The sequence below is a fragment of the Acromyrmex echinatior genome, chromosome 16 (assembly GCF_024713525.1).
Source record: "Acromyrmex echinatior isolate Ae372 chromosome 16, ASM2471352v2, whole genome shotgun sequence".
Classification (NCBI taxonomy): Eukaryota; Metazoa; Arthropoda; class Insecta; order Hymenoptera; family Formicidae; genus Acromyrmex; species Acromyrmex echinatior.
Window position 1 is genome coordinate 7,933,938 of NC_141867.1, and position 18,708 is coordinate 7,952,645.

The 18,708-nt window shown below is 40.6% G+C and overlaps 2 protein-coding genes across 5 annotated transcripts in view; one reads left to right on the forward strand and one right to left on the reverse strand.

The window, feature by feature from the left end:
* The window catches only part of LOC105143974 (dynein regulatory complex subunit 7), a 107,291-nt gene that overhangs the window by 73,317 nt on the left and 15,266 nt on the right, over window positions 1-18,708 (reverse strand). Inside the window, exon 1 of one of the 2 annotated variants that reach the window (XM_087414797.1) lies at window positions 8,280-8,987. The exons of the other annotated variant lie outside the window; for it this stretch is intronic. The gene's annotated coding sequence lies outside the window, so the exon portion shown is untranslated. Of the gene's footprint in view, window positions 1-8,279; window positions 8,988-18,708 lie in introns of those variants that run through there. 2 annotated transcript variants of the gene reach the window in all.
* Window positions 1-18,708, forward strand: part of LOC105143954 (uncharacterized) — a 133,063-nt gene that overhangs the window by 69,967 nt on the left and 44,388 nt on the right. The gene's annotated exons all lie outside the window — the stretch shown is intronic.

The following is an 18,708-nucleotide window of genomic DNA, read 5'->3' on the forward strand; positions in this document are numbered from 1 at the left end:
AAGGCGTCCGTAGAGCCGTTAAAACACATCAAGATCTACCTTTGGAAAACTTCGTTAACGTGCAAGCATCTATGAAACAGATTCAATTCGTTTGGCTTGAAAGCAGTTTCGTTTTTCGAAGGAAAAACATTCAAAGGAAGAAAAATGAGTGACAAGTGAGAGTTATTAATGGTTTAGTTGATTTTTTCCCCTGGGTATGCACATTAGTTTGTTCTTTGGAAAGTTGCGGTATATCTTCAAACGACCTCGCCGATAATTTAACGCACGATACACAGACAATAAGTTTAGAACGGATACGTTTTAATGTCTCGTATCGAATTCGTTTTTTATCGTCGTTTTCGAGGAAGTACGGTATAATTTGTCCCTCGGCGGATCGATCCCTAGTTTGCGCCTAGTCCGCGCGAATCAGTCGTCCAATCGTGACAACGAAGTCCCCGTCTCTGCTTCCGCCGCGGGACGGATGTCGACGACCTCTTTTGTTGCATCTGCTCGCGGCATGTGTTTCGCGGCTCGCCGCGATAACGTTTCGCGCTTCCCGCAAAATATTCGGCGGGTCACGTCGCACGTCCGCAATCGAAGGTCCCTCCCGTCGGCAATTTTAACAAGCTTTTATTCGATTCGAACAAACGCGCCCTCTCGGACTTATATTATATAGCTCGTCTGCAAGACTAATAAACGCGCTCGCATGGAATCAATCCTTAATTTAAGGTCCAACACGCGGTACTTGGTGCCTTTGTACATAAAGCAAAGTTCAAATCGATGCCGCGTGTGCGACCCCTTGGGGTTATAGTCTTCGATATTAATTGGCACATGGCGGCCGTGCATGGCGCGTTAGCACACGACGTAAAATATCGCGGGGCGAATTCCATTTCGACGATCCATCGTTGCGATAGCCTTTCGTAGGAGATACGTGAAATATTACTGAAAACGTCGATCGCGCGCATGCTCGCACGCTTCCTTCCCTTTTCGATAATTACCGCGCCGCACCCGATAATCCGATCCGCGGCATCGCTTTATTACTTTACCAATAAGCAACCGATATTCGTGCCATCCGAATTCCCGATAAAATTCCTCGCAAGCTATATATATGTATATATATATGTGTAATAACATAATACGCGGGAACGAGTGAGCCGGTAGCGAGTAGTCGGCCGCGGCGCGGTCGTCTCTATTCCCAGATACGCAAGAAATTAATGCGCAAACGGCCGCCGCGCACCACTCGTATTCTCCCTCGTTCTCGTGTTCTCGTGTTCTCGTTCCCTGCGCGTCGTGCATCGATCAAACACGCACGATCCGCGTGCGAAAAACCGTGGCGTGCGAGAGAGAACTCGCGAATATAAGGGGCATCCGCGATACTTTGCTGTTGTCCGCAGCATCGATTCTTAACTGTTGTCGATACAACTGTCGAGCGTATTCGTGATTGTTCTCTATTTTTCGTCCTTTCTATGATGTCGGCGGGTTATGTATGTATGTATATAACGGCGTTCGGCGCACGCTACATGTCCAATGTAAAGACAATAAAATAATATACACAATGTTATATGGAAAATCGAGGGCAAACGTAAAACTAGTTTTTATTTAATAATAATTGAAACTTTTAATAATAAATTTAGTATAAATCATAAACAATCGTTTCGACCCGTTATTAAGTCATTTTCGATATATGTTTATAAATAATATTACGAGTCTTAAAAATTATCGACACAATCTAGAGGTCGATATACAAAATCTATCTTTTTTTAACGAAAGATTTCGCCAACACAACAGTATAAATCGATGATACTCGACATGTTGCAATTTTTTTATTCTAGTTAGAACACAATATTCTAAAAATAAAAGTCGTAGTATTACGTTAGTGCTTATGATTTCACCAAAGCTTTTATCAAATTAACTACGTTAGAGAAAGAAACTGTCTTTCTATTTTTATTTCTTATATCATTGCATTGAAGAGGACTCGGACAAGGAATTCAAGTTGAAACTACGCAGTTGAATCGATTATATCATCTTTTACGAATAATGTATTTCGGCAACAATTATATATACTGATATTCCAGCATTAATTTATTCTTGGAGTAAAAAAGAATAAATTTATGTTTACACGTAACGTTTCTATTAATACATCGAACGTAAACCTCCTCCTCGAGGAAATTATCAAAAATATACCTGAATATTACGCAATATTAGCAATTAAACAAAGAAAAAAGGAAAAAAAAATCTCCAAGTAGTCCGGACGGACGCCTATCGGTATCTGATAAAGTCTGAACGTTTCACTGGACGCGTCCAGCGCGCGGTGAGATATACTTTTGCGAAAGTATGCCGTCGAATATTAGGTTCGCGCGAATGAATAATAACGGTTCGGCTCGCTCGGTCTCCGCTACCGTCGCTGTCGTTCGAGCGCGACATATCCGGAGCGAGAGAGAAAACGACGGAGCGAAGCGAGTACACCCGCGGGGCCCGACACCGTATCTCCCCCGCCTTTGTGTGACCGTTGTATGCGTACGAAGGCGAAGGAGAGAGAAGGAGAGGAAGAGAGAGAAGCCGCGTATCTGGGCCCTCGGGCCAGACGATCGACGATCGCCGTGGCATGCGGGTTCCGCGACCAAGATCACGAGAGGTGTCGCATGCACGCCGGTGCTGACCAGCTGCCGTTCTCACCGAACGAGCGCTCACGGTGTCGTCATTATCGTCACGGCGTGGCCGTTGTACTCGTCCTCATCCTCATCATCATCATCATCATCATCATATTCGCATATTGTTATAGAGTCATCATAGTCTTTGTCATCGTCGCTGCTACCTTCATCATTTCCATCATTGTCCCTACTATCGCTGTCGTATCTCGTAATCGTCATCGTCGTCGTCATATATTCTCAGCTATTATATAAGCGTCATAATCACCATAATCTTTTCATCGTCGTCGTCATCGATATCGTTACTTCTTTCGTTTCACCTCATTAACATGCTCGTTGCCGTTTCGCCGTCGCCGTCACTGTCACCGTCACAGTCATCGCCGCCGCCGCCGCCGCCGCCGTCGCTCGTTATGCCTCTTCCCTGTCGTCTCGGTCGGGCGCGGATCCGCGCGGCAACGTCGCCGCGTCACGACACGCCGCTTGGGTATAGGTTATCACCGCCGCGACGTGGCTTCGGGAGAGCGTGCACGTACACGTGGTACACGGACGTGCCGAGCTAATGCACACAGACGTAGCCTCGTGTATGTGTACTTGGGCCTGCTACGATCTCCCTCGGGGTTTGCCTGCCTCTCCACGGCACGTACATGCTCAGGCCAAACCGACGTAGCCTGGCGTTCGTTCGCTACGGCGAACGATCGGCGGGCAGGCGGGCGGGTCAGGCAGCCAGCCGCGGCGGCGACGGCAAGGCAGCAACGGATGCGGCGTCCTGCTGCTCGTCGCCGCGTTTCACGTCGCACCCGCTTCTCATTCCCGCGATTCCCGGTCGCTTCGTCTCGCTTGCGCTCGCTCGCGAGCGCAAGCGAGACCGGCGATCCCTCTTTCTCTCGCAACCTCGCTCTATCCTACACCCGCCGGAGTCCCGGCAATATAAGCCGAGTAATATTACCGCGGGAAGAGCGGTAAGGTAACAGAGAGCCGCTGCTACGGACCGTTCCTTTCGAGAATTTACGAGCATGGTCCGGGTGCCCGACTCTCCCTGACTCCTCTTTCTATCTCTCTCTCTCTCTCTCTCTCTTTCTTTACTCGCTCTCTTCCTCGCGCGCGTATTCGTCCGTATTCGCTACGTTTCTGCAGGAATTCTGGTCTACTCGCTGTGTGTTTGCCGAAGTAGCATCGAGTTCGGTGGTGCCCTGAGCGTTTCCGTGCTACGCTCGCAATTTCGAGGGAGAGCAGAACCGAACGCGATTATGCGTGGGCAATCGCGCGACCGAGCGCGGCCCGGCACAGCGATAACTTATCAACGTCGGGAGATTAAGTACCGATACGCCGATAAGCACCGGCACAAAAGAACATGCCCGCGAACGATCTCTATCGAGTCCACCGTTCGTAGATCGATCGCTGAGCTGTTTGCCGTGGCAAAACGTTAAATCGTTGGCACGAATATCGCTCTGAAATTATACTTTCCTAAAATTGGTGATGTGTTTTTATATAATGTATATAAATAAAAGTAACTCCTTCAAAGCCAACTTTGTCGTCTTTCAGGTCGAAACGGATTGTTACGTTTTCGTGAAATCGATCATGAGTAAAAGCACGCAAGAATACAAACGAGTAAATAAATGACAAAGAAAGTCAATGAGCCAGTTAATGATGTTGGTACAAATTAAAATAATTATATTGAATTATAAATTATTATAGTTGTTCATACGTTTCGGTTTATATTAAATCATCTTCGGACATAAATCGAAAAACTAACTTACAATAAAAACATGTGTATATGTACTCGCTGTAATCAATCAATCGCTATAATAAAAAGTCATTCACTAGATAAAATACATTTCGTTTGATTCATAAAAAGTGCAATATAACGGTAGTTACTTCTGATTCGTTCGTAGACAATTGAATGAGTTTTATCATGGTTGATACATTAGGAGACTTGCGAAGAATTTTACAATTATGGCAATATTGAACAATAATCATCGTACAGATTGTCGATTATCGAATTTTAGTCAATTAAAGCGAATACGAACTAACTGTATTGTGATTGACTAAAATAGAACCGACAATTCATGGTTATGGTTTATAAACTGACGATTAAAGTTATGAGTTTTTTATATTTTTCGAAGTCGGTTTGTAGCTCATTACTCCTTTCTATTACTTATTTAACTTTTAATTCTCTAAGTTTATTTATTTGTTATTATTTTAAGGAGTAAAATATAAACAAATTGATCGATCATAGTAGAGATCATAGATAATAAATCCCAAAGCACAATAAGGTGGTTTGTAAAGCTTAAAAAAAAAATCAATTATTTATAATCGATTATTCTCTTTCGAATTAAGACATAACACAAACTGCAGCAAATCTAAAATATTAATTTGCTTATGTCTCACTGCATAATTTTTTTTATACGCCATGTCTTTTATACCTACTTGATTTTTTAATATCTAATGTTTATATTTACTCATCTACAGACACTGTTGTCCTTTAATCAATATGAATTTTCTAGTTTTCTCTAATCATAAACTTAAATTGTAAAAAGTAGAAGTAATTACAACTCTCCTAAAAGTATATCCCTCTAAAAAAAAAAAATCAATATTATAGATTCTTAATATCACGAAGGATTAAGAACCTAGTACGTAGATATTGTTGAAATTATACATATTCGTCATGACTTACTCATTACTTCGATGTACACGTGTGTTTGAGGTGATAATTTTTTGTAACGCGCGATATTCGCCGAATATATCGCATTACGTGTTCGCTTGGCGAATTCGAGTGACGAGCACATCGGCCCATATCTCTCATACGCATGGTACGTATCGCTTCTCGCGCCTTCCACCTCGAGGAATCGAACGGCTGAGGCTCCGATTAGCGATAGTCGACTAGTGGACCGGTAAAGCCGCGCAACGCAGATAACAGGCGGCGTTCTCGAAAGCGCGTTTTGAAACCCGAGACCGTTACGATTGTTTACGGGCGAGCGAGCAGCGAGGATTCCATCGTAACGCGCGCGCGCGCGCGCGCGCGAGTTAAATCGGCCGCGGGTTTGAAACGCTCGCTGCGTCGCATATGTATCGCTGACTCGCTCGCGCATCCGCTGTCCGCGAGAGGAAGGCGGTAACGATAAGAAAACAACGGCGAAGGGAAGCACGAGGGGAACGGTAGGTTACGTGCTCGCGCGCGCGCAAGAAAGAAAGAGAGGGGGAGAGAGAAACAGCGGGAAAGAAAGAGAGAAAAACAGTCGTTTATTCGGCACTGCAGGGACCGACAGGACAGGAGGCCCCCCCTTAAGCGCAACGAATGAGAGCAAGAGAGAAGAGAAAGGACGGGGTGAGCGGGAACGGAGAGGCGTGCAAAGCGGGCGATACATAACGACCGAAACGCGGGTTCGGGTCGGCGGCGCAGTTTGGTCGGTCGGTTTCGCGGACCCTCACATCCTGTCTGTGACAGAGCATAGCCGATGGTTGTTCTGGGTCAAACCTTACTGCAGCGGGTGGGTCCTTGATGAAAAACCCTGCTATGTGATCAGAGTGAAGATCAGTGTATTCTTTTTTCCTTTTCCTTTTCCTTTTTCCTAAGATTCTCTCTAAATGCTTCAGGGTATTTGTGATGAGATTTTAGCTGCAAACCTTCTGTTTCTATTGAAAAATTCCGCGTGGCACATCCTTCACGTCACACTGTATTGTGTGGATTATTTATTTTGTAAAATCGTGAAGGTCGAAGCTAAATCGAGTCACGGTTAAAATCGTAGGTACGGTTTAAATCGAAATAAATGATAAATTGTAGAAAGAGCCTAGATAAACAAATTTCTAGAAAGATTCTTTTATTTTTAGACAAAGAAAACCCTAAGAAAAGTTTGAAAGAAAAAAATAAATACCGCGTTAACGAAGTATATAACGTTACAGTAACGAAGAATAGGGAAAAGTTGAAAAAGAGGAAAAAAAAAAACCTCTCCCCATTATTTTCATTGTAAAAGACTAGATACCTGAAATAATTTTGTACCTAAAGCATAAAAATTAATGGCGTAAACGGCATAAACCAATGGTCATCGGCAAATGGCGAACCTCTCCAATTATACTACGCTCATGGACGCACGTTTTACCCACACAACAATGATGACACCGACGTCGACGCGGCCGGCGACGACGCGGCGATCAAAAAAGGTGAGACGTGCCGAAGGGGATATAGGCGCGGACAATGAGGCGGATGAGAGAAAAAGAGAGAACGAGAAGGAGAAAGAGAGAGTGGCGGGTTAACAGCGCGAGGGGAAACCTCGTGTAGAAGAGGCGAGAACGTGACGAAGCGCGGTATGGCGAAGCCGCGAGGGGGAGCGGTGAGGGGGAGGGGCACGGGCAGGGGGGGAGAGAGGGAGAAACGCGAGGGGAGCGCGAGAACGGTCGTCGAGCGACGGCGATTTGGCAACGGCTTTTATGGCTTTCGTCGTTGCTATCGAGAATCGTACGAGGCGCTTCAAAAGTGGTTCAGCGATGTTGTGACTGGTCGCATACCAGAGACCTAAGATCTCGAGCGTAAGGTTTGGGTAATCAGAATTTGGCGTAAGGTTCGGCTGACCAGAATTTGGGTATTTTCGGAAAATCGGCGAGAATGGGCTGTGACAGAGAATGACCTGAACACAGTCCCTTGGGATATTCTCCCATGGAAAATTTCTTAAGGAAGGGTCTTAAGAACGTTTTAAGAAAGGAACATTTGAAGAAATAAGCGAGTCAGAAAAATGACTAATTCTGATTATCTCGGTTGAAATTATAATAGATTTAAATCGGAAAATTCTAATTTGTCCATTTTCAATTAAAAATTCCAATTAATGCAATAAAAGACTCTTTATTTTTCCAGTGTACAGAACATGACATTACGTCATGCACATGATAAATCTATTGTACAATCACCCGTGGGAATAATTTGCAGTGTGTCAGGGTCAATAACATCCTTTAATGACATTCACGTCCGCGAATATATTATTTCGCGTAGAGGAATTTAATTTATTATCATATCTCCTCGCGACACTCCTAGGTCGCGTTAAACTATCGTTATATACCGCCTTACGTTATATACCGTCGATTGCCACGTTTCGTGTAACAAGTCAATTATTAGATATTACAGCAACTCGGCGACGAGCTCCGAGACCATCCCGCTCATTAATTTCATATTCAGTCGCAGAGAGAAAACGTCGATGTATATGTATCTACTATCGGCCGATATAATTTCATAACACGTGACGATCTCTCTAGACTTTCTTCGTTATTACGCTCGTTATTACGCCTCGTCATTACAGCTTGGCAATTACGCTTGGCGCGTTGTTTTTGTTTTTTTTTTGTTTATTTTTTTTTTTGTTTTTAATTACTAGCGCTCCGTTGTTTCTTAGTCATGCCGACGCGATTGAAAACCGCCTCTCGATCACCAGGCGATCCGCATCGTTCGCGAAGAAAAAGATCGAACGACGAACGACAATCGATACATCCGGTTCTCCGTTTCTCTCTCTCTCTCTTTTATCCACTCGCCGGCTCTCGTTCGCTCGCTCTCACGCTCGGAAACGACAGTGCGTCGACCACTGACCTGCGCGAGAATATATCCGAGACGGTACGAACGCCACGGACGAGAGTGAGAGCGCCTTTGATGCCTGCGCATTCATACGTACGTACCTGCGGGAAACTGTAACTACCGCCGCCCGCTCGTCTGTAGTAGAAGTATTAGATGGGAGAGAAACGGGGGAGAGAGAAAGTCAGAGAAAGAGAGACAGAGGGAATAGGGTGGTGGAGGCGGCAGCGGCGGAGAGGATAAACTGGGTCAGTGTCGTGGAACTTGAAAACTTCGCTTCCGTAATGCGAGAACGGCGCCGACTGCCATCTCGAAGTCGCTTAAACTGCGTTTACGAGTCGGCGGCGGCTGTAGGTAGGTAAAACAGAAACACTTGGAGAGAACTCAAGACCGAGTTATGTGTAGTTATATATATATATATATATAAGTATGTATAGGCATGCAAACACCCTCTTCCTCCTTCGCGACGATCGGCGAGAAAGAGGCCGCGCGAGGCGGTGCGGCGGCGATAAAAGAGAGACGAACGAACCGCGAACGATAGGGGCGCGAGCGAGAGCGAAAGGAAGACGTATAGGAATGCGCAAACTAAAGCGTGCCGTTTCGCCGCCACGTGGGGAACACGGAGCTGCGTGGCGGCAGGGAAGGTAAGGGGGCGGGTGATGGGGAGGGGCGGGCGGGGAGATGCTCGTTTGTTATACCGGCGCGGTTCCGAAGCCGACGAGCAGCGCGGGCGCGCGCGTTTTACTCCACGTGATCGCGCACGGCGATGGTCTCTCGCGGCGCGATTCTCAATGTCATCAGCCACGTAGCGGTCGGGTGCCGCACGAGCGGAAGGTCTCGCAAGGTCACCGTCGTCGCCGCCGTCGCCGCCGCCGCCGCCGCCGCCGATCGCGCGCGGAGAAAGTCTGATTGCCTAAAATTGCGCGCTCTCTCGCTCTCCCTCCTTCACGCGGTCTCGTTCTTGCGAGACCGCGTCGGAATTTCCATTTTCGCGAGACGACGTCGACTTATTTTCTGGTTTAATAACTGACATGTTGGCTTGAGCGAGAGAGAGCGAGAGAGAGAGAGAAACATGGGAAAAGACGACAAAGACGAAGGATATCGGCCGTTTGCCACGGATGTCGTGTGCGTCGGATAGGAGCAAAGAGCGAGTTACACGAGGAAACACGCCTACGTATAAACGCGCGTTATATAGCGTTATACGTAAGCCTGAAAACACACATGAAACACGGATGTCTGCTCGTTGACGCGGATAAACCGCGTCAGCACGATGGCGATATATTTACGGGCCATTCCCTCTTCTCTCTCGCTCTCTTTTGTACCGCTTGGTTTACTTTGAAATATATTTTTCGAGCGCTTCACGGATTTCCAGGGACGCCGGGAATTCGACCGCGGCCGCGAGAGCGCGAACGCGAGCCGCGAATGTCGACGAATACTTTTTCGGGTCGCGCCACGTGTATCGCGTCGGACGTACGCAGAGGCGAGGCGAGGCGTGGTGAGGGGAGGGGAGGGGAGGCGAGGCGGCGAGGCGAGGCGAGGCAATGCGATGCGACGCGACGCGACGCGCATTTTTGATTTCGCAACGAGCCTAGAGATAATTGGCGTGCGTATTAGCGATCCAACCGCGAGCGCTGTAACGACGACACCGATGAAAAGTATCGTCACTGTACTCGCGGATATTTTCAGGCACAATCGTTTCTCAATGTCGACTTTGTCAGTGGCTTCAAAATTAGTGACTTAATTGTCATTGCACCTGTAGTAGTTGTTTCGTACTTGTTTGGTAACTTTCTATAATTTTTTTTTTTTTGCAATTTATAAATCAGAAACTCTCGGGAAAGATATTAATATCTGTCGAAAGATTAAAACATTTCGTTCAAGATAAGAAAATTTTTTTCACGGCGATTCTGTGGCTTTTAAATGAGCAATCCGCTAGAAAAATGTTATTACGGAATAATAACGACGTAAACAATGTTAATTTTTACACGAAAATCAAAGTTTTGCGCTTATAAAACTATAAACTAGAAAATATGAAATTGCTTCTTTAAAAATCGCGAAATATGACATGCGAAATGTGTTGATTTATTACTTGCCCTGAAATAAATTGACAAATTTTACCTTTTCACAGTTTAACTGTATAAACTTTCTCCTTTCTTAATAATAAAAATATAATCTATTCTATTACAATGCGAACGTCCAAATCGTACTTAGCGACGCGTATACGAAATAACTTTTGTGCGCGCGTGTATAAATACACTTTTTTGAATAACCAGTATTATTTCGCAATTCACAAATTGAGGCTCAATGTTCTTATTCTCTCTGAAATTTATGCCTAGCCGATTCTTATCTCGCTTCATCGAGCGCGCTCGTCATATTTTCATACATTCGAGATGCAGAAAATTGCAGAATCAGAAAGTTCAACATTCGCAAATTGATTGCGTTCAGCGGAAAAAGCAACTTTGCAACTGATTCTTTAATGATCGGTATATATGTACATTTAGATCCAGCGAGAAGCTAAGTGTGCAATCGCACGAAAGAATTTTCAGGAAAGCTGCTTTTTCTGCTGAACCTTATTGTACCTTCTCACATAAAATAAATCATGATTTGGAACGGTCGAATGTATTAAAGCTTGAAGCTCGTAGATACTCGAGAGGATCGCCAACGGCGCGCTCTCGTTATAGAGTAGAACGACGGCCGGTGACACGGAGGTGATCCTCTATCTTTCTCTCTCTGTCTCTCTATCTTTCTCCCCCCCCCCCCCGATTCCTCCTCGATATCGACTTTAGACCGAATGGCCCGGAGGCAGGCAGCGTCGAGAGCGCGTTCGCTAAGTCTAAATAACCTCTGGTATATCGAACCGCTGCCAGGGAATCCGCGGTCGACGGCGGCCTGGCCGCGGATCGCGAGGCCGCGTTTGGGGTCCCCTCTCTTTCTGTATCTCCCTCTCTCTCCCTCTCTCTCTCTCTCTCTCTCTCGCTCGCGTTCTCTCCCTTTCGCGTCGCGTCGCCGGTCTCGTTTTCCCGTTTAATAACCAACGTGGGAGCGAGCGAGGAGACACCGCTTCGCGCTCAGTAAAATGGAACGTGGATACGAGGGTCGAAAAGCCCAAGGATACAAATAAAAAAAGAAGGAAACAATGGGTGACAGCCAAGGAAGAAAAGGAAAGAGGCACGCAGACCTGCTTGTGTGCACAGACCTGAGTTTGAACCATACCCGAAAAATGACGCACCGCTTTCCTTTTTTTGCGGAAGATGGACCTTTTTCAAAGATTGATGGAAATTTTAGAGAGGTTGCAATGATTCCACCGCCACCGCCATTGTTTTCATTTATGTTACTTCACATCACTCGTACCGATATTGTTTGAATACTTTCTTGGAACAAATTTTCCAAAAATGCCAAATCAAAAGTCTGAATAGAAAATGCATAGATAAATACATTCACGGAACGAATGCAAGGAAAGAATAAAAGAGCGGTAGGGTAAAAAGATCAGAGAGGAGTAATAACGACGGCGATGGCGACGGCACCGGAGAAGCCGGCGAGAACGGAGGGGAACGCAAAGAGGCGAAAAGTGCGAGTAAGAAGAGAAGGATAGGGCAAGCCGTTATTTAGCTGAGCGCGCGCGCGCGTCTCTTCGCGTCCCTTTGCCCGCATGTCCTTTCATCCACCGCACACCGCACCCTTCGGGTCGCCCTCAAATGCCGTCCTCTCATCGCTCACTCCCATTCCACTACCTTCCGTTAGCTGTCCCTTCCATCCCTCACCTACTTCCCTTTTCTCTTTTACCTAGCTGTCAAATAGTTCTACCAGCAAAAACCCACTTTTAAATCTTTGTAGAAACTCAAATCTCTAAATAGGAATATCATGCTAAAACTCAGGGCTAACTTTTCTTAAAATAATCATCGAGAAATAAATCGTCTTACAATAATTATACATGACCGTTTTTGTGTCACGGTCCGTGAAGGAAAATCGTTAGAATTTTTCTTTTTCCTTTTCTTTGAAAATATTGTTAAAAGTTAACTTTTATTGTTGTAAAATCTCATTTGTATCCAGTAAGATATAACTTGTATTATTAAGAATGAATAGCACAAGAATGAATAGCGGAAACCGTGTTTAGATGAGCAGACTAATTTTGTATTTCTTTTGAGACAACGAAATACCCTTTTTCTTTACTTCTATTTTTTTTATTGTTAACCCTCGTCTTGCATTCTCTCTTTTCCTACATTACCGTCCTTTGATTGCAAAACTTTTATACCTGTTATTGTTATTTGAACAAAATGTTCAATATGGTTCTGGAAAATAAATAGAATTTTAACTTTTCTCCTTTTTTTTCATCCATTGTATACCCGTAGTAGAGATTCTCCATAACGGTACTTAAGAAACTGGCCACCACTCGCTGTGCGATGATATATGCGTGAATGCGACGAGTGTCTATGTATGTGTGTGCGCGAACGTTGTGCTATAGCACCAAGATAAAGTCTCTGCGCTTTTCTACATTGCTTGCATTTTTTCAGTTATCAACAGCATCCTTGCGTGGAGGTTTCTCCGTAAATAGAACTACGTTAAAAACAAAATTGAATATGAAAAAATATAATTTTTTGTTTAAAATGATATCTCTTTCTGTAACAAACAACATTTTCTTCCGATAGAATTTAGCTTTCAATCGTAGTGAATGCATTTCTGAAATTTAGAAATTATTATTAGGTGTTGGAATTAATTCGTAGCGTTTTTTAATGAAAGAATGTTATTTATTTCACATGAGCATTAAAAAATACATTAATGAAAGTACTTCCCATCACTTGTAAAACGCTACGAATTAATTCCAACACCTATTATATAAAAAATCGGAGCAGACAGAGCAAATTGTAAAAGAAGATTGTATTGTATATATAAAATCTTTTCATGTGTGTCTGAAAATGACTTTTTGTACAAAGAGACAACAATTTTATTTAAAGTATATGTATTAGGAGTGTGATTTAGTTTTTGCAAGAGATAATTCACATTAATAATATATCAATGTTGTCGAAGACAACACATTCAATCACACAGCTATTATTTCTTAATGCTTTAATATTACTCCATGATATTTAATCGTTTATTAACAATGGAGCAGTAGGAATCGTGTTTATACCAATTTGAAATGAAAATGTAGCTTCCTAAAGAATATTTTCGATATTTTGTTTTTTAATTGCAAGAAGACGGCTGAAGATCATAGAATTCTGATAGAAATTTATGGTGATGTTGCTCTATCAATTAAGACATGTGAATATTAATTCTGTCGATTCAAATGTGGTGATTTTAATGTTAATGATAAAAACTGGAAAAAAGATTTATGAGCATTATTGGACGAAAATCTAGTACAATCCATTTCAGAATTTGCGAGAGAATCAATAGTTATTAAATGTTTACATACTGGAAAAAAAATTATTTAACTCAACAAAAAATGCTGCGGTCGAATACATGCAAATAAATATCTATGTAATAAGAGCAAAATATTTATTCCACTTTTATTATGATTTTAAATTTGGCTCAACTAAATTGAATTATTGCAGACAAAATGTTTATTTGATTTTAGAATATATTTAATTGAATGGGAATTTTGATGATCTATTAAATAGTATTAATTGAGACAACAAAAGGATGTGTGTGTCAAAAAAAAAAAATTAATAAAATTTATGTTTATAAATTTATGTAAATAATTTACATATCGTTTATGCTTTTTTACAGTTGAAATTTATATACACAATATTATCGTGAAATTCATGTTTTATTTGATTACAATTAATTTATGTTTTATTTGACTACAATTAATTATTATTGAAAAACGCATCCGCATCGCCACCAAGATTTGAACCTACGATCCCTAGAACGGCAGCCTAATACATTTACGCTAAGCTAATCGCATACTTGTGATCGAGCTATTTTTCATACCTTAACATTTATTTATATCTTCTACTGTAACCATTTTTAATTTCATGCCTTTGCTGACAGTTTAATATTATTAATCTTTGAAGAGATTACATAGAAACGAAATAATACATGTTTTGATCTTGTCAACTTTTAGTCAACATCATCTATTATATATATTGAAAGAAAAGATTGGTTGTTGCAGCAAATTAGATGGTTAAATATAACATAGCATTTTTAATTGGTTGCAGCAATCAATTAAAAATGCCATATTTTATCATCTAATTTCAATTTTTTTTTTCAGTGCAACAAAACACGTGTGCACGCAAAAATAATATAAGATCATTCATGTCGAACAAGATATATGGTTATGCAAAATTTTTTATTCAATTAAATTCACTTAATCGTAGTCTACTTAAAAAATTATTCAATGTTAGTTAACGATTTAATTTTATTTAGTTTTAGTTACAAATTTTCCAACAACAACATAACTTGGAAATATTTTGTTAATTTGATGCTATACTCGAAAAGTGTTTAGATATCAGTTATAACCTTGTATTATAATTCAATTATTCACTTTATTCTGATAACAAAGTGAATAATTGAAGTATTTTAGATTATTATACAAAAACTTAGATCAGACACTGAACAAAATCAATTTTTACGTAAACAAACTCGGAAACAAAACAAAAATAACAATATTTAAAGCCATGTTTCCAGCATCTCCGTGTCGTCACCTTTAAACGAAAAATGTTTCGCTTAAAAAGTATACAATACAGATTTAACAATATGCTGTGTTCATAAATACTATTTGGGAGTATCTTTGGGTCATTATTTTCTTCGTTTAATATTCGATGAAAGACGAAATAATATTTAAAGGTATATTTTCGGTTTCAACCATGGTGATTTGTCAACATCCTATTCAATTTTCTGACTAATAAAAGATTAAATGGTCATAGATATTCCAGTCTATAGGCTACTTAAGTAGTAGCATCTAACTTAAATAATGTGTGAAAATGATTTATCTTTATTTGAAAAATCATCGAGAGGTCAATATTTTAATATCGTAATTTTAAAGGTACACAAGATGACAATCCTTCTCTAAAGGAACACACAACTACATAATAAATATGCGTGTGTCTGTTCACACATCACAGCTGCGTCACATATAGGTAAATTATTCACGGGCGATGAAAGCGAACGCATATGCGTATTTGTAAATACGACCTTGTGGCTTTACGATCGTTTACAAACTCTTCCGACCTTTCGGGTCGGAGAGAACGGCCAGAGAGTGCACACTCGGCATTATTCCAATTAATCTCGTGCCGTAATATCGTCGATTTATGCGAGTGCGTGTGTATACGTAAGCGATTGCGTAATAATGGAATAAAAATTCGGTAAATCTTGCTAAACTCGCGCGTCTCGTCGCATTTGCGTCGATAAAATACTCGGCATATGTATGACCGCATTTTTTGTCCATCAATGACAACGTTGATGGTCGTCTGAGATTGAGACTGAGATATTTCATTGGAATTACATTAGTTAACGTTATACGACATACAGTGAGAGCAAAAAGTATTCGAATTACAAGGAATTTTTTTATGAAAAAAGTCTTATGTGTAGGAAATAAACATTAATTAGTAATTTTTATACAATGAATACATTCTGTTTTAAACATAAACAACCGAGCTTTGCATATATATTTCTGATATTAGAAATTTTCTCGACTGTACGAATACTTTTTGATCATCCAAACAATACAATTTTTAATTTTCGCTTATTTTTCAGATGATATATTTCCTATAATTAATACACATTTTTTTGTGTATAATTTTAAGAAACGTACGGTCTATTTTATTCTTTTCAATAAATTGTTAATTATCCAGGAAGAAATGTGAATTAAATGTCGAACTGATGCAATTATCATATCGATATTCATTCGACATCAATTCGATGATTCATTTCTTGCTGGATAATGTTTACTTTTTAAAAATAAAATTTTTTTAAAAATATTTTCTCTGTGTATCCGAATATTCTTTGCGCTCACTGTATATATTCGCATTTTTTCAGCGTGTGATTGACAAAAGAAACTGATGATAAATAGCTTACAAAGGAAAGGTACTTTAGAATTTCTTCTAAGAATATGTCCTCAGTGAAAGTAATGGTTAAACGCCGTGAGAAGAAGTTCAGAGCAACGTAGTCGGAATAACTTCTCGATAAAGTTTCTGCGAAAACTTCCAATGTATCGCACGATCTGATCGCGAGAGAATACACGGGAATATAAAATCCATTAATAAGGACTACTTGTCGAAGATCGCGCGGATCGTAGTTTCGTCACTTATGTCGTAATTTACAAAGCGTGAGTAAAGTTTCTTCATCACTGGCAATATGCACGCATACATTCGGATCACCTATAATGATGTAACGCAAATCAAATTTTCGCCCACGATCAAACGCGTGAACTGAATAATATTACTCTCGCATTTTCAACATCCGATTAACAATAAGAAGATACAAGAGCAAATAGATAAATAAATAAAGGTAAGGAAAGAGGAAGGGCCGGGGAATAAAAGTAGCCGCCGTCGTCGTGTCGGCGAATTGGCGCGCGGAGGCGAAATGTGCGAAATTGATGACAATTCATCGGCGGAATCGAATTTTTACACGCGAGGAAGTGGCGGCTTTCATCGCGGAGAAGCCAGAAACTCGTTCTCGCAAAGCCGCAAACGCGTTTCAGTCGTCGGCCGAGCTCGTGGTCCTTTCTCCCGTCACATCCGTGTGAAATTTTCGGGTAAATCGTGAAAGGGCGCGATCGGCAATAACCCGTAATAAATCGAATTCCGGCGCGACGAACGCGGAAACACCTGTGCGGCAGCTTTGACGTAGAAACTCCGATCTACGCAGAGAAGACGATAAAGGGAATTAACGACGTTTTGTCAAAGTTTAGATTTCCCTGCGCGCACGGCGTTACTCGGCTGTATCCGCGTTTCGTGCCGCATTTTTAAAGGGGATCGTATACAACGAGAATCATCCCGCTTGTTATTTCGGACAGAATGGGATCAAGATTAATCGGACGGTATGCTCTCGGAACCGCTTATGATATCTCAATATCATATCCTTCGTACAGAGTCATTTAAAGTCCTTGTGTGGCTTTAACTTCTGTTCTAAATATAATAAAAAATTGTTTTTTCTTTGAAATTCTGTAAAAGGGATATTAATCTGTTAACAAAAATAAAGGTAAAATATAATAAAGAAGTTTTACATGAGGTAAGTCGGAAGACGCTACACCTTTATTCTTGAATAACTTTTTTTTCTACGTATTGAATTGAGCTACGAAAGAAATACATATTATTTGTATTCTAGAAAACCTTTCTTCATCTATACAGATCAACAAATTAAACTTTTGATGTTTGTTTTATTAAAAAAAAATTGTTATACCCTGCCAAAGGAGGTGACTTATATACGGTAGTAAAATTCATCTCCTATGGGAGAAGATGCTACAAGCAAATAAATAACATATTATTTAAATATGTTATTTATTTGCTTGTAGCATCTAAAGTAATATGATAAGTAAAATATGCAGGCAATATGCCCGCATATTTTACTTATCTGAGTACACAATCAAGGATCTATAAAAACAAATACTTTTTCATATGTGTTAAATCTTTTTTAATGTTGTCACAAACTTTTTGATCTGCCATTATCAACACACGCTTTTGCATAATTGTCAGAATGGCTAATGTGTTTATGTATTGTGTACTGTCTTAAAAAATCTATAAACACAAAGTAACGTCTTCCCTCTTGTTATTCTTCCCCCGAGTTATTTTACATTTATTCTTAGAATTATTAATTTTCAATATGTCCACCGTTATTATAAAATTGCGAACAGAGTTTTATGACACGTTTACAATTGATTTACAGTAATGTACAGTAGTTCACAGATCGTCTAAAAAGCTAGGTTGAAAAAATAATTTGTGACTCCTCAAGTTTAAAAGTAAACTGTCTGTGCCATGGGAAGATTTACACGGAAAAAAATTTATTTGATTGAATTAACTGGAATTGTAATGGAAAATGAATGATCCAGAATTCTAATTTTACTAGATTTCTGATTAAATTTACTAGATTCTGATTATTTCAAATTCTAGTAGAGTGGGAATTATTTCAACTAGAAATTTGGTACATTTTTTGAAACATTTCAACCAAAATTCTAGTAGATTTAATATCTAAGAAATCTAATAAACTTAACTAGAATTCGGGATCATTCATTTTCCATCACAATTTCAGTTAATTCAACCAAATATATTTTCTCCGTGAATATCATTTTTCATTTATCATGGTAGAACTATGGTGCGTATTCAGTGCACATTAAAGTTGTTGTACATTATTCTAATCTAATATGATCCAAAATTCACTGCCAGCACTGAAAATCTATATAAATCTATATATATTTACGTTACGTGTATTATATTTTCAGCAGTAAATTTTGAAACACAGCCTAAATATAAAAGTGAGATATCTCAATTATTTTATCAACTAGCGCAATAAAATGTATGGAATATTTTGCGGTTTTTAATTCGTTTCTATATTTTTATTTAAACGTATATCTTTATGTCGATTTGTGTACAATGACTTTGT